This window comes from Cydia fagiglandana, chromosome 10, assembly GCF_963556715.1.
Source record: "Cydia fagiglandana chromosome 10, ilCydFagi1.1, whole genome shotgun sequence".
In the NCBI taxonomy this organism is placed as follows: Eukaryota; Metazoa; Arthropoda; class Insecta; order Lepidoptera; family Tortricidae; genus Cydia; species Cydia fagiglandana.
Window position 1 is genome coordinate 4,066,856 of NC_085941.1, and position 13,745 is coordinate 4,080,600.

A 13,745-nucleotide genomic window follows, 5' to 3' on the forward strand; every position below is an offset into this window, starting at 1 on the left:
AGTTAATCAGATGGGGTGAAATTACATCTTGGGGGGAGAAATATCGATAACCTTATCATTTTGGGGTGCGAATTGTTTTCTGTTTATAGAACAGGCGTTCTAATCACGTCAAACAACTTCGAAAGGGAGAACTGAAACGAGACAGATGACCTCTGTGCTCGTTCATCAAAGTTATGGGCATTTAGTTACATATAAAGATGTTTTTACATAGAAAAGAATTATTGGGAAAATAAATTTATTCATAAAAATGTTCTCTGTTATCATTAAACTAATTAATTATAAGTTTGATTATATGTAGAGATGTTTTATATAAACTGTAAACATAAATAAATTGATAGAAAGATATATGGTTTACATAAGACATTGTAGACATCACTTATGGCTAAGTATGACAATATTAGTGTTCGCTTGATATAAAAAAACTTAATTTTGTTAATTTCTACAAAACTAGAGAACTGATATACATAATTTCATTGTAAAATGAGTCATTATATGTGTATGGTACATAGGAATTTAATAATTAGTCAATCCATTAAAATAAATATTTCCTTCATACATATATGGAATAAGCAAATAAATTGAAAAATGAAAACCTGTTCTTGCTAATAATTGTTAAAACTATAGAAGCATATCATGATTCATTTATGTAGAATGTAATTAAGTAAGGCATTGAAATTTTATAATGTCTTAAAAGCTAAAATTTGCATATAATTCTTGAGTGTATTTATGTATGAATATAGACCAAGAAAATCTAATTTTGTATGCCATTGTGAGACCAGGGGGATTTGGAAGTATGAGAGTAGTGTATTCTAGTCAATTTATAAAGCATATTGTATATAAAAATGGGACATTTAAATAATAAAAGATCACATTTTTACTAGTACTAATGGAATTTTGCAAGGAAAGTTCAGTTGTAAAAAAAAACATGAAAATAGTGTTTGTATTGTTAAATAATGCCATAGTAAATTAGATTATAAGCTTAAGAATTAGTTTTAGCCATAAATAAGAGTGGAAATACTAAAAAACTCCACATAAACATGCAAATAAAATGTTAGATTGCTTTTGTCCATTACTTCAAAAGTATAGAGTTTTGATGGAAGAAATTTATTGAAAATCGTAGATAAAAAATAAATACATCCAATTTTGCTTAAAAAATCAATTGAAAACTAGTAATTTTTGTAAAAAGTAAGAAAAACAATTTTCATAGGAAAATTTGCAGTATACAGGGTCATTGAAAAATGGACCTTAATTTCATATATATAAAGTTCAAATTTGCTTGCACGCCTTAGCTAAAAAAAATGCATGTTGTGGTTGTTAGAAGAGTACAAAGATATTTTAGGCGACGATGGTGACGATGGTGACGAAGTCGACGATTGTAACCATGGTTACGAACTAAACAAAATAATACCAAAATTTAGGGGGTATAAATAGACGGGCCAAAAGCCTAGGAGAGGCATTCAGTCTACAGCAGCCAAACCAAGAAGAGCTCCAGGAGAAGAACCAAGAAGAAGGAAGAGATCCAGAGAAGCCCCAAGGACCGAAGCGGAGCCCTAGCAGAGCCTGCGCAGCCCGGGACGCCAGCCACAGAAGACTGAAGACCTTCAGCGGAGTCGAGTCGCCGAAGATCTACGGTGGCGCCTCTGGAGTCCAGAGGAGCCCTAGGACATCAGCTGAGCCCTAGCGGGCATTCTCCGAACAACTTCGGGCAACGGGAGCTGCTTGCAGAGCTACAAGGGCCAGGTAGCCGAGCATCAGAGCGGGGTCCAGGGAATCCTGAGCTACCCACTTCATAGAAGCCTTCAATTCTCCGGGTGAGTGTTTATAAATTCATAAAGTTGTGTTTTCTTTTAATTTGAAAAACTTAATACTGGTCTTTACTTTAGAATATTTTGGCAATGCGAATTTTATTGTAGTAGTAGTAGAAAAACACTTTATTGTACAAAAATCAAAGCGAAACAAGAAAAATAACATTAATCATTTGCATAAAGGTGAACTTATCTCTTCCAAATAACTTTTGAGCAAATGAATTGTTTTCTATGATCATCTTTAAAATAGAGTGATATTAAATAAAAAAGCTTCAACTATGGCAATATGAAATTATGTGCTATTGATATTAAACATGGAAATTTTGATTCTAAAGAGATTTGATACTGAATTAATGAAAAATAATGTGCTTTTGCTCAAGAAAAATTGAGTGATTCATAAAATGTGAATAAAATTGGAATGAAGCCTTAACCAGAGAATAAGGCCTGGTGTAAAAAAGTATGCCAAAACACCCTGTTCAGATTTCATGATGTGGTGAACGACGGAAAGCTGAAGCAAAGCCGTAAGTCTGTGGGGGTAAGAGAACCTCTCCTGCATTCTGTGTTCAATACCATTTATAAATATTGATTGAAACTTGAACAGTTTATAATTTATTTGTATGTATTTATATATGGGCTTTAATCTGGTTTTGTTTGCGGGTAAAATTTGTAATAGGAAGCATGTTAAACTTAGGCATTGTCAGTCAGAATACTACTGCTTAGAAAATTTACAGGATCTATGCGGTCATGGAGCCTTCGCTTCTGCAAGCCTTCACGTCAAAGAAATTCAAATGAATTGATTCTGTTTATATTCATTTTTAGTAGGGACACCTAGTTTTGCAAATTTTTGTACAAATAGCTTTGAATTTAATCAGAGATTTTAGTCTTTTAGTATGAGAGTTAGATTTTCGTTCCGTCATAAAACAAATCGCGTTGATAGGCTCGCTGGTTTTTTCTTATGGATTCTTTTCCAGCTTATGTAAGATACGAATCCTTGGTCGAGACTGTAGGGTAAGTCGAGGCAGGCAACTTCTTAGGGACTAAATCATTTAAACTAAAACAAAACCTCTCAATCAAAATAATATAAAATCAATTTTTCAGTTAATAAATGCCTTAAAATCTATTCTGTTGTTTGCTTTAGTAATATATCTCTCTCTCTAAAGAACCTGAGTTGCTACTCTTCGCAGTGTAGAGTCCTACCACTTGATCACAAGCCTGGCCAATTTAGTTTGTAAGATAAGCCACACATGCATGGAGCCCTGGTCCTGATAAGGTTAGAATTAGGATCTTCAATTATGGTAAGTATTCAGTTTAGGGAAACTTTCAAGTGTTTTATTTTAGGGGTGAATGTTGGGGTATTATTGGGCCGTCATCGTCTAGATAAGTAGAGTTAAGGCTGGGGTTCGTTTCAACCTGTGTGAGCGGCTACGCTGAGGGCGACACAACAACGCCCGAGGTAAGAAATAGACGTGACGAAAAAGCAAAATCAAAGATTTGTTTGAGCGTCGAGAAGTCTTGTTTCGTACATTTGATGTCGGCTAATACGGCGAAAGACGCCTGGGATGCACTGGAACGTGCGTATGATGATAAAGGTCTCGGTTCTAGAGTGAGAACTCTCCAGAATTTGTGCGCTGTCAAACTTGAGAACTTCAATAGCATGGAAGCTTACGTCAAGGAGATTTTATCGCTAGCGCAGCAATTAGCGAATATGAACAAACCAGTTGATGATGAGTTTCTTGGTGCGCTGATGCTCAAAGGTTTACCAACGGACTACGAGCCCATGATCATGGCACTTGAGCATTCGGGAGTTGCCATTACGGCCGATCTTGTCAAATCCAAGCTGCTACAGGATCAACGGTGGACGGCTCGTGGAGATTCGAGTGAGTGCTTGTCTTCGATGAGAAAAGGCGCTACTACGAGTGACTCCTGGACGAGAAAAGCGCAACAGCACAAGACCGAGTCTAAAACGAAGGACATTACTGGTCGTAAGAGAGAGCCGTGGTGCTGGAAATGCAAACAGAAAGGTCACCTCAAGAAAAACTGTCGTAACGACTTTGCTTGTTTAGGATACTGTGACTTGTCGGCATATAGCACTGAAACGTACTCTGAATCTTCGTGGTATGTGGACTCGGGAGCAACGAATAACATGACTAGCAGGCGCGATTTGATGACAAACTTTAGATCGCAGAGTGGATACATCACTGTTGCTAGTGGAGATAAACTAGAGTGCACAGGTATAGGTAATGTTAAGTTGTCGGATAATACGATGTTGACTAACGTGCTGTTTGTACCTAAACTCTCTGTTAATCTCATATCTGTTTCTCAAATGATTAAGAATGGTTGTATTGTACATTTTGATACTACTGGTTGTACAATTTCTAAGTCGAGCGATGTTTTGATTAAGGCAAATGACGTAGGAGGTGTGTACAAACTTCAGACCTGTAGTCTAAGGGCGAACGTGACTATTAGCTCTGCAACCTGGCATAAGCGTCTTGGCCACTTGAGTGGCAACAATATGAAGCTTTTGAGGCAGGGACTTGCTAATGATATTAGTTTTCAGGACGACCCTTGTAAAGATGTTGCATGTGAGGTTTGTTTGAAAGGAAAGCAAGCGCGATTTCCTTTTGTCAGCAATCCTGAGAAGTCTGTGGCTGCAAATCGGTTGGATTTAATTCACACGGATTTGTGCGGCCCGTTGCCGGTGAATTCGCTTGGAGGCAAGAGGTACATCCTGACATTCTTGGATGATCATACGAGGAAGGTGTTCGTGTATTTCCTGAAGCATAAAAGCGAGGTGAGTCAATACACGAAAGACTTTATTACTCTAGTTGAAACTCAAACTGGTGATAAAGTGAAAGCCCTGAGATCTGACAACGGGACCGAGTATGTGAACAGAGAACTTGACAACTTTTTGAAAGGTAAGGGGATAGTCCATCAGGTGACAGTGCCGTATAGTCCCCAAATGAATGGAGCCAGCGAGAGGCTCAACCGTACCCTTCTGGAAAAAGTAAGATGTCTGTTGTACTCGTCAAACTTAGATCACAAATTTTGGGCTGAAGCTGCTCGCACGGCAGCGTATTTGATAAACGTGTCTCCTTCAAAAAGGCTCTCAGGGAAGACTCCTGAGGAGGCCTGGACAGGGAGGAAGGTGAGCTTGAAACACTTACGTGTCTTCGGCTGCGAAGCTTATGCTCATGTTGATAAAATAAAGCGGAATAAGCTTGAGCCAAAGAGCAAACGTTGCATTTTTCTCGGTTATGAGAACATAGGATATAGGCTATACGATTTAACTAAAAATGAAGTTATTCGTAGTCGTGACGTTATCTTTAATGAAACAATTTTTCCAGGTGCCACCAGTAAACGGTCTCTGGAGATATTCTTCCCTATATCTGACGGCGGAGCTACCATTGAGGAGAGTGATATGGAAGATCAGCCTGTGGTTGAGCTTGAGGCGGAGATGCCATTGCTACCAAATGTAGAGGTTCAGGTTGAGGCGGAGAGGCCAGCAGCACCTGAAGTTTGGTTTGAGGCGGACGCACAAATACCGAGTTCATCTACTGATGTAGGCGGTGCTTCAAGGGAGCCGCATGGTGACGGACCAGCCTATAATTTACGGCCAAGATTACCGAGATGCAATGTTGCGTCGGCACTCGAGGTAGAGGCATATGAGCCGACAACTGTTAAAGAGGCTATGCAGTCGAGTGATAGCAAGCTGTGGCGACAAGCTATGCAGGATGAGATCGATTCATTTAATAAGCATGAGGCTTGGGAGCTTGTTGATAGACCGGCGGACAAAAATATTGTGAAGAACCGGTGGCTATTCAAAATAAAACGCGACGCTAATGGGAAAATAGCGTGTTACAGAGCACGATTGGTTGCGAAAGGGTTTACCCAGAAGTTCGGAATCGACTATATGGATACGTACTCTCCTGTTGTTCGACATAGTTCGTTGAGAATGTTGCTGTCTCTTGCGGTCGAGTTAGATTTGAAGATTGATCACCTCGACGTTAAAACTGCCTTTCTGAATGGCAACTTGAGTGAAGAAATTTATATGTCACAGCCGGAAGGATTCATCAAACAAGGCAATGAGCATAAAGTCTATAGACTCAAGAAAGCTGTGTATGGATTAAAGCAGGCGTCCCGCGCCTGGTACGATAAGGTAAAGCAAGTTTTACTCGCAGAGAAGTTCACGCAGAGCAAGTACGAGAGCTGTATCTTCAGTCGTCGCGTGGGTAAGCGAACCATTATTATCGCACTTTATGTAGATGACTTTTTCGTTTTTTACGATTGTGACGAGCTTGCAAATAAGTTGAAAACGTCACTGAAGTCTCACTTCACTTTGAAAGATTTAGGTGAAGTTAAACATATGCTAGGCATTAAAGTAGATCGCACTAGTAGTGAGTTGAAGCTGAGTCAGAAAAACTATATCGAAAAGATGCTCGAACGTTTCGGTATGAAAGACTGTAAAGTCGCAAAGACGCCCTTAGACTTAGGTCTGAAGTTTTCTGATAGTGTTACCCACGATAATAATCTACCATATCAGGAGTTAATAGGTTGCCTGATGTACTTGTCTGTGACCACTAGACCTGACATTTCATTTGCTGCAAGTTTTCTTAGTCAGTTTAACAGCCGTTTCACAGCTGAACATTTTACTGCGGCCAAACGTGTATTACGTTATTTGAAAGGCACAATGAATTTAGGTCTTGTGTACAGGAAAAGTGATGTTAATGATAAATTTCGTATTTTTGGATTTACTGACGCTGATTGGGCTAACGGGGCGGATCGTAAATCATACACGGGATATATATTTAAGTTAGGTAGGAATGTCATTTCCTGGGGTTGTTACAAACAATCTTGTATCGCACAGTCGTCCACCGAGGCGGAGTATATAGCTTTGTCAGAAGCTGCCAAAGAGGCGGTATACGTCCGTGCGGTTCTTGCTGAGTTGACAGGTTGTAGTAATACTGTTACTTTGTATAGTGATAACCAGTCTGCTGCTAAACTGGCCACCAACCCAGTATTCCACAAACGATCTAAACATGTGGACGTTAGATATCACTATATTCGTGAGACTATTGAGAATAACGTCATTGAGTTGACTTATATGCCTACTGAGCAGATGACTGCTGATGTACTTACCAAGGCATTGCCACATTGTAAGCACGAGTCTTTTGTTCAAGACTTGATGGAAGTCGTCCAAGATTAAGAGGGCGTGTTGGAGGTTTCATTCATTTGTAAAATAGTATGTACTCCTTGCTGTAATCCTGGCCGACATGTCATGCATTTCAAATATGTGATTGACGTGATTATTGATTTATGATTCTTGTTTTTACCCTTGTGCTGAATAAACTCTGCTTATATATATTTGATAATATATGTGTTTAAATTAATATTTACATTAAATGCCTTCTCTTTTTTCCGCCATTTCCGCTATTTAATCTTGTCTCTTAATGCACTTTACACATCATATTGGCTTCTGTTTCACAACGGTGACAATTCGCCGCTTGCAGGTTCAACAATTAAAATATTGATGCTTAGGTACCTACCGTCGTTATTTATCGACCCAGAAATGGACACGAAATTGTTAGTGTCAGGTGACAATTGTCAAAGTGTTGAAACAGGTTTCTGGTCGTTCTGCAATCTCCGTCTTGGTCTTCCTCTGTTCTGATATCTCTAAGCGATACTTGTCTTTGGATACCTTTGAGCTAATGATATTCTTTATTATTTGAGTAGTTAATAATCCAAGGACAAGATATTTTTTATATCTATGACAGCCTTAAAGGCGTCTTATCATGTTTTATAGATAAAAAGTGTAATATTAAGATTTCAGATAAGATAAAATTTAAGTAATGCTTCTAATCTTAACAAGGTGCGAAAATTATTTGTCAAATAATCTTCTAAAGCGTCGCTGAGATTTTATATTTAGATTAAAGATATTTCACTTACATTTCGAGGTGTCTAGTTGTTAAATTTAAGGTTACATTCGAATTATGGGAGCAGAATTACTGCTACAGCGTTACTGTGTATTATTTCAACCGACTGCATTGCTGCAGGAATTGTCAAAACCAGTGTCGATTCTGAATGATTGACATTTCTTATAGAAATGCAGTCGCCAGCAATTACAGCAATGCTGCAACAGTAACAGTGGTGGCTTCTGAATCCGAAGATTACATTTACTCGACACAGACGAATGCCATTAGCGGGTCTGATGATGCTTAATGCGATTATTACTTGAAATGTTGGAATATCAAAATAATGCTGTTGTAGCAGGCTACATATTATCAGGACATTATTTAATAAGGCTTGCTTAGCTAATCTTATATCAGTAGATATAATTTAATTAAGCTTACGTATTGGATATCTTATTATTTTTAAATATTATACTCTTTAATGAGTAATCTTCTTTCTTCATCTTCTCATAATCCGTTTACTAAACATAATGATATATTATTATTTATAATATTTATGATAAATTAAAATATTAGATGAAAAAGCGCCTGGCGTCCGTTGGCTCGTTGGGTGGATGACGTTCGAAAAATCGCGAGGCACTTTTGGATGAGATTAGCCCAGGACCGATAAGCGGCGTACACGAAGAGAGCTATGCTCAGCAGTGGGCGACTGAAGGCTAAAATGATGATGATGAATGATGATTGATGATGACAAGTTAAAAATTCAGTTATATTTAACAAAGCTCTGTCACTGTCATTAAGTTGTCAACAAGTTTCAAACTGGACAATAACACAATGTGCGCGTATCAAAGTGGTTCATACAACTTTTCCCAACGTTATTTTAGCACCTGCCAAACTACGGGTATCACTACCCTTACAGTGAAAACTAAAACCTCCAGCTTTCTCAAGAGCTTGACCGTGCAATAAAAAAGTAACTCCAACTCCAATAAAAACAGACAAAAAAAAACCTTTTTCTCCGAAAAAAGCCTAAAACTATTTCCAAGCTCGTCATTCGCACGGGCCATGTCGCACCCCACGTAAATATTTGAATGCTTCGAAGGAGGTTGTCGCGAGAAATTTCACCGCGAGGGCGAATTTTCGAACGGAAATTTTAAATCAGAACACCTCGTGTAATGTTGCGTTGCGTACCCCGCATGCGGAACTTATATTGGATTCCAAATGGGTTCCTTTCTGCATGTTTTGCAATTTTGAATCTAACGTGAATTCCTGTGGGTCTCGGGCAGTTGTATAAAAACGAATGTAAATAGGGCTTTTTGAGAGCTAGTTGGGTGTGTTATAGGTTTCTTTTGTGTCGTAATATTGCATGTTTTAGTTTTGTCGATCTGTCTCTCCTGCCTAGTCGGTAATAAAGGGTTATTATCGGCATCATAGACACTCTGTCTACGCCTATGATGCTGTTAGCCCTAAGTTCAAATCCTAGTAAAGGATTTTTTTTTGTGTGAGTGTGAGCATGTCTCGAGTCATAAGTGTTTTCTTACCCTTAGTACACACAACAGAAGCATTATTGAGCTTATTAAGGCGTAAGGCTTGGATAAGTTTGTGTAATAATGTCTTAAAATATTTATCCGTTATTATTTATTATCAGTCCATTACTTCCTCTTATATTAGGTACCTATATTGATATCTATATTAAATCTTATGAAATGTGTAGTGTCTGAGCAACGTAAAACTTAATTCTTTAAATTTTATCATTCTAGTCAATTATATTGACGAAGCTCGAGGGAAATCCGATTCATATATTATGTTCACTTATTTTATAATTTAGCTATTACAAGAACCCTTCGTGTTGTTAAATTAGTTGATTTTGAGAAAATATGTTACATACATAATATTTATTCACCTTTGGGAAATTAACATTGATCAGCCAGGGTATTATGGATAGCTTTATCCATCTTTATCCACATAATAAAATAACTGTCACTGTTTAACACCGTGGGATAGAAAGTGACGGACGCCGTTTTGTCACGCTGTCACGTAGACAAGAACGACCATCATATCCGTACAGACTAACCTATGATTTTAATGTTTAGACAACCGTAATCAAATAATAATAATTTATAGGTTTTTGCGACTGGTACTCAAGCATTAATTTGCTAATAGAGGAATATTTACATAGTAACAACTTAAACAGACTTCACAGCATCAAATATAACTTTTCACTGAAAAAAGGTCAGGCTACATTTTTTATTCTATATCATCTTCGCGTTGTCCCGGCATTTTGCCACGGCTCATGGGAGCCTGGGGTCCGCTTGACAATTAATCCCATGGTTTGACGTAGGCACTAGATTTTACGTAAGCGAATGCCACCTGACCTTCCAACCTAGACGGTAAACTAGGCCTTATTAGGATTAGTCCGGTTTCCTCACGATGTTTTCCTTCACCGAAAAGCGACTGGTAAATATCAAATGATATTTCGTACAAAAGTTCCGAAAAACTCATTGGTACGAGCCTGGGTTCGAACCCGCGACCTCCAGATTGAAAGTTGCATGCTCTTACCGCTAAGCCACCAGCGCTCCTTCTATATATTAACTTTAAAAACATTTTATATGTTCTTTGATCCACGTGACCACGTGGACAAAATATGGAAAACCATAAGTAAAAAAAGAGTATGAAGAACTTTTCTATTCAAAGTGGAAAAATAATTGTAAAGTGTCATTCTAACATGGAACTTGCTAACTATGTAAACAAACCGCCATATTAAAATTGTCTCTGAATGTCAATTTACTAGTGACTTTTGTTTACATAATTAGCAAGTTCCATAGAATGACACTTTAGTCAAAATGAATGCATGATTGTTGCAATTTTGTCATATATAAAGATGAATTAAATAAGTTTTACTTCCGTACGGAAACCCTAAACAGACTTTACAACATCGAATATAACTGCACACAAAGAAGTCTGAAGCCAAATGGAACTGCATCCATCTGATGTAGCCAATGGTTTCGGGCAATTTACTTAACGACTGCCGCTTCACCGCCAAGCCCTTTGTTCCTGCTACAAGTATATATTACTAGCTGTGCCCGCGGCTCCGCCCGCGTGGAATTCGGTTTGTGTCAGTAAGCTGCTAAATATATAAAAAATAGTAAATTACATTACGCAGTATTTTTTTATTCAAAAAATTATAACATTTATAATTTCCTGCATGATAATTTCTTAAAATAATTGTATCTTATTGTTTCATACTTTTAGAGCGCAATTTGTAGTACCTTAGTCCGACTACGCCCAACTTTTTTAGTATGAGAAAGTCGAAGTCGCCTAGCTTTGGACCGCGTGCAGTGCGTCACATACGTCGGGCAATTCCCGACTCTTTTAGTATGAGGGCGCCGAAGGAGCCCGGCTTTGGAACGCATTCAGCGCGCCACGTGCATCGGGCTTAACCCGACTCTTTGAGTATGAGGGTGCCTTCGGCTCCCAACTTTGGCAAGCGTACAGCGTGTCACGTACGTCGGGTTATGCCCGACGCTTTGAGTATGAGGGAGGCGCCCGGCTTTGGAACGCGTACAGCGTATCACGTACGTCGGTCTACGCCCGACACTTTTAGTATGAGGGCGCCGAAGGCGCCCGGCTTTGGAACGCGTACAGCGTGCCACGTGCGTCGGGCGTAGCCCGACGCTTTGAGTATGAGGGTGCCTTCGGCGCCCAATTTGGTAAGCGTACAGCGTGTCACGTACGTCGGTCTACGCCCGACTCTTTGAGTATAAGGGCGCCGAAGGCGCCCGGCTTTGGTAACCATACAGCGTGTCACGTACAGCTGACTGTCCATCCTGTCCGCTATAACAGTCAGGAGACTGTTGCGACTGTCCCGCAGGCGCCGCAGTGCAGTCGCGCAGCGCGCGCGCATGATGGCCGAGAACCCGTTCACGCGCGCATCCGCGAACATCCCGGACGCCTATTAAGATTACACCGCATTACAGCTGAGAATGGAAATCAGTCACATCATTTTATCACGAAAATTGACAGTGCCGCAGCAGTAATGTTGCAACAGAGTACCTAATGCTGCTGCAGTCGCCACCCGAATGTCACCTTTATCATATGTTAGGTTAGAACGTAATTGAAAACGCGAGCGAATCGAGCGCGAAAATTTTTCGATATAAAATCGCAATTTGATACACAGTTGTACATTTTTACTTTTAGTATGGAAATCAGACACATAATTTTATGACGAAAATTGACAGTACCGCAGCAGTAACGTTGCAACAGAGTAATGCTGCTGCAGTCGCCACCCGAATGTCACCTTTATCATATCTTAGGAAGTGTTTGAAAACGCGAGCGAAGCGAGCGCGAAATTTTTTCGATATAAAAACGCAATTTGATAGACAGTTGTACATTTTTACTTTTAGTATGGAAATCAGACACATAATTTTATGACGAAAATTGACAGTACCGCAGCAGTAACGTTGCAACAGAGTAATGCTGCTGCAGCGCCACCCGAATCTGACATTTACCATACCTTAGAAAGTTATTAAAAACGCGAGCGAAGCGAGCGCGAAAATTTATCGATATAAAAAACGCAATTTTAGTTTTAGTCCCAACCAGTCGCGAATCCAGGATTTCATACAAAGAAGGGATGGGACAGTTTTCTATCAGCCTAGCTTCGCATAGGGCTCGATATTTAAGGGTCTCAGCGAGGTTGTTATTATGCATAAAAGATGCAAGAAAGCAGAGCTTGGAATTGACCAAGTGAATTGAATTGGCGAAGTGTGAGCAAGGCAGTAGGCCCAGCTGCGAAAGAGGCAAGCTTGGATTTGGATCCACGCCCAAGTGTAATTAAGGCAGAAAATCAACTTTGCCGTAAGGCAGAAGGCCTCGCATAAGACCTAACGCCGAACCGCAAAAGAGTATGTTGAAATCGAATCTATGCATGTAATTACGACTCTTCTACTGCTACCGATTGTTTCCCAAAGAATTACGCGCCATTATTTTTGCAAATTTCGCATTCAGAAGTTAAGGTGTAATAAATAAACTCAGATAAATAAATATATACCTACATACAAACACGAACGCTGAAATCACAATACACTCTCCCCAATACTCTCTCTCTCTCTCTCGTCTGTTATTGTATTTTTCTTTGTGGTGCAATAAAGAGTATTTACTTACTTTACTTACTTACTTACTCTCTCTCTCTTTTTTCTGGGTAGTCGTGAAAAAGATGGCACTGTGCAATGAGGGGTAATTAATTTACTGTCGTTTAATTTTGTTGTATATTATTAAATCGACATAATTATTCAATTTGTTGATGTCCGTACCCCCTCATCTAAACTTGGGAGTTAATTTGGCAAAAACCTTTGTCGGTAGCTATTCAATTCATGTCACTACGTATTAAATTCAGCGCCATCTGTTAGTTTACCAAGGTACTCAAAAGTGGTAGCACATATTTGAAAAAAGTTTGCCCCTCCTTCCTAAGTAGCGCCATAAGATTCAGGGGCAAACTTAAATCAAGCGAGTGTTGTGGCTACCCCCCCTTTTAAGGGTTGAATTTTTATAGCCTATAACCTGGCCGGAGATTTTCTCGACAGGTTAGTAAAGGTTGCATCAAAATCCGTTCAGCCGTTTTCACGTGATGCGCGTTCAAATAAACAGACAAACAGATAAACAGATAAACAGACAAACAGACAAAAATTCTAAAAACTGTTGGAACGTGTTCTGTTATCGATTCTAAGTATCCCCAGCCAACTTTTTTTCAAATATCTTCCATGTACAGACTTTCGACCCTCTACAGCTTTATTATATGTATAGATGTTTGCTGTTGCTTATTCTTGGTAGCAAGATTGTTATGTAATTGTTGTTATATGAAAAATAAAAATGTATATTAAATAATAAGAAAATCATTTGATAATAACCAAACCACAACATTAATTATATTTTAAAATACCTAACTTGTCGCTAAATGAACATTTTCTCAATAACAAAATAAATTCACGTGATTGTATAAGAGTGAATTCATGAGCACAATTAACATTTTTTTGAATTACAG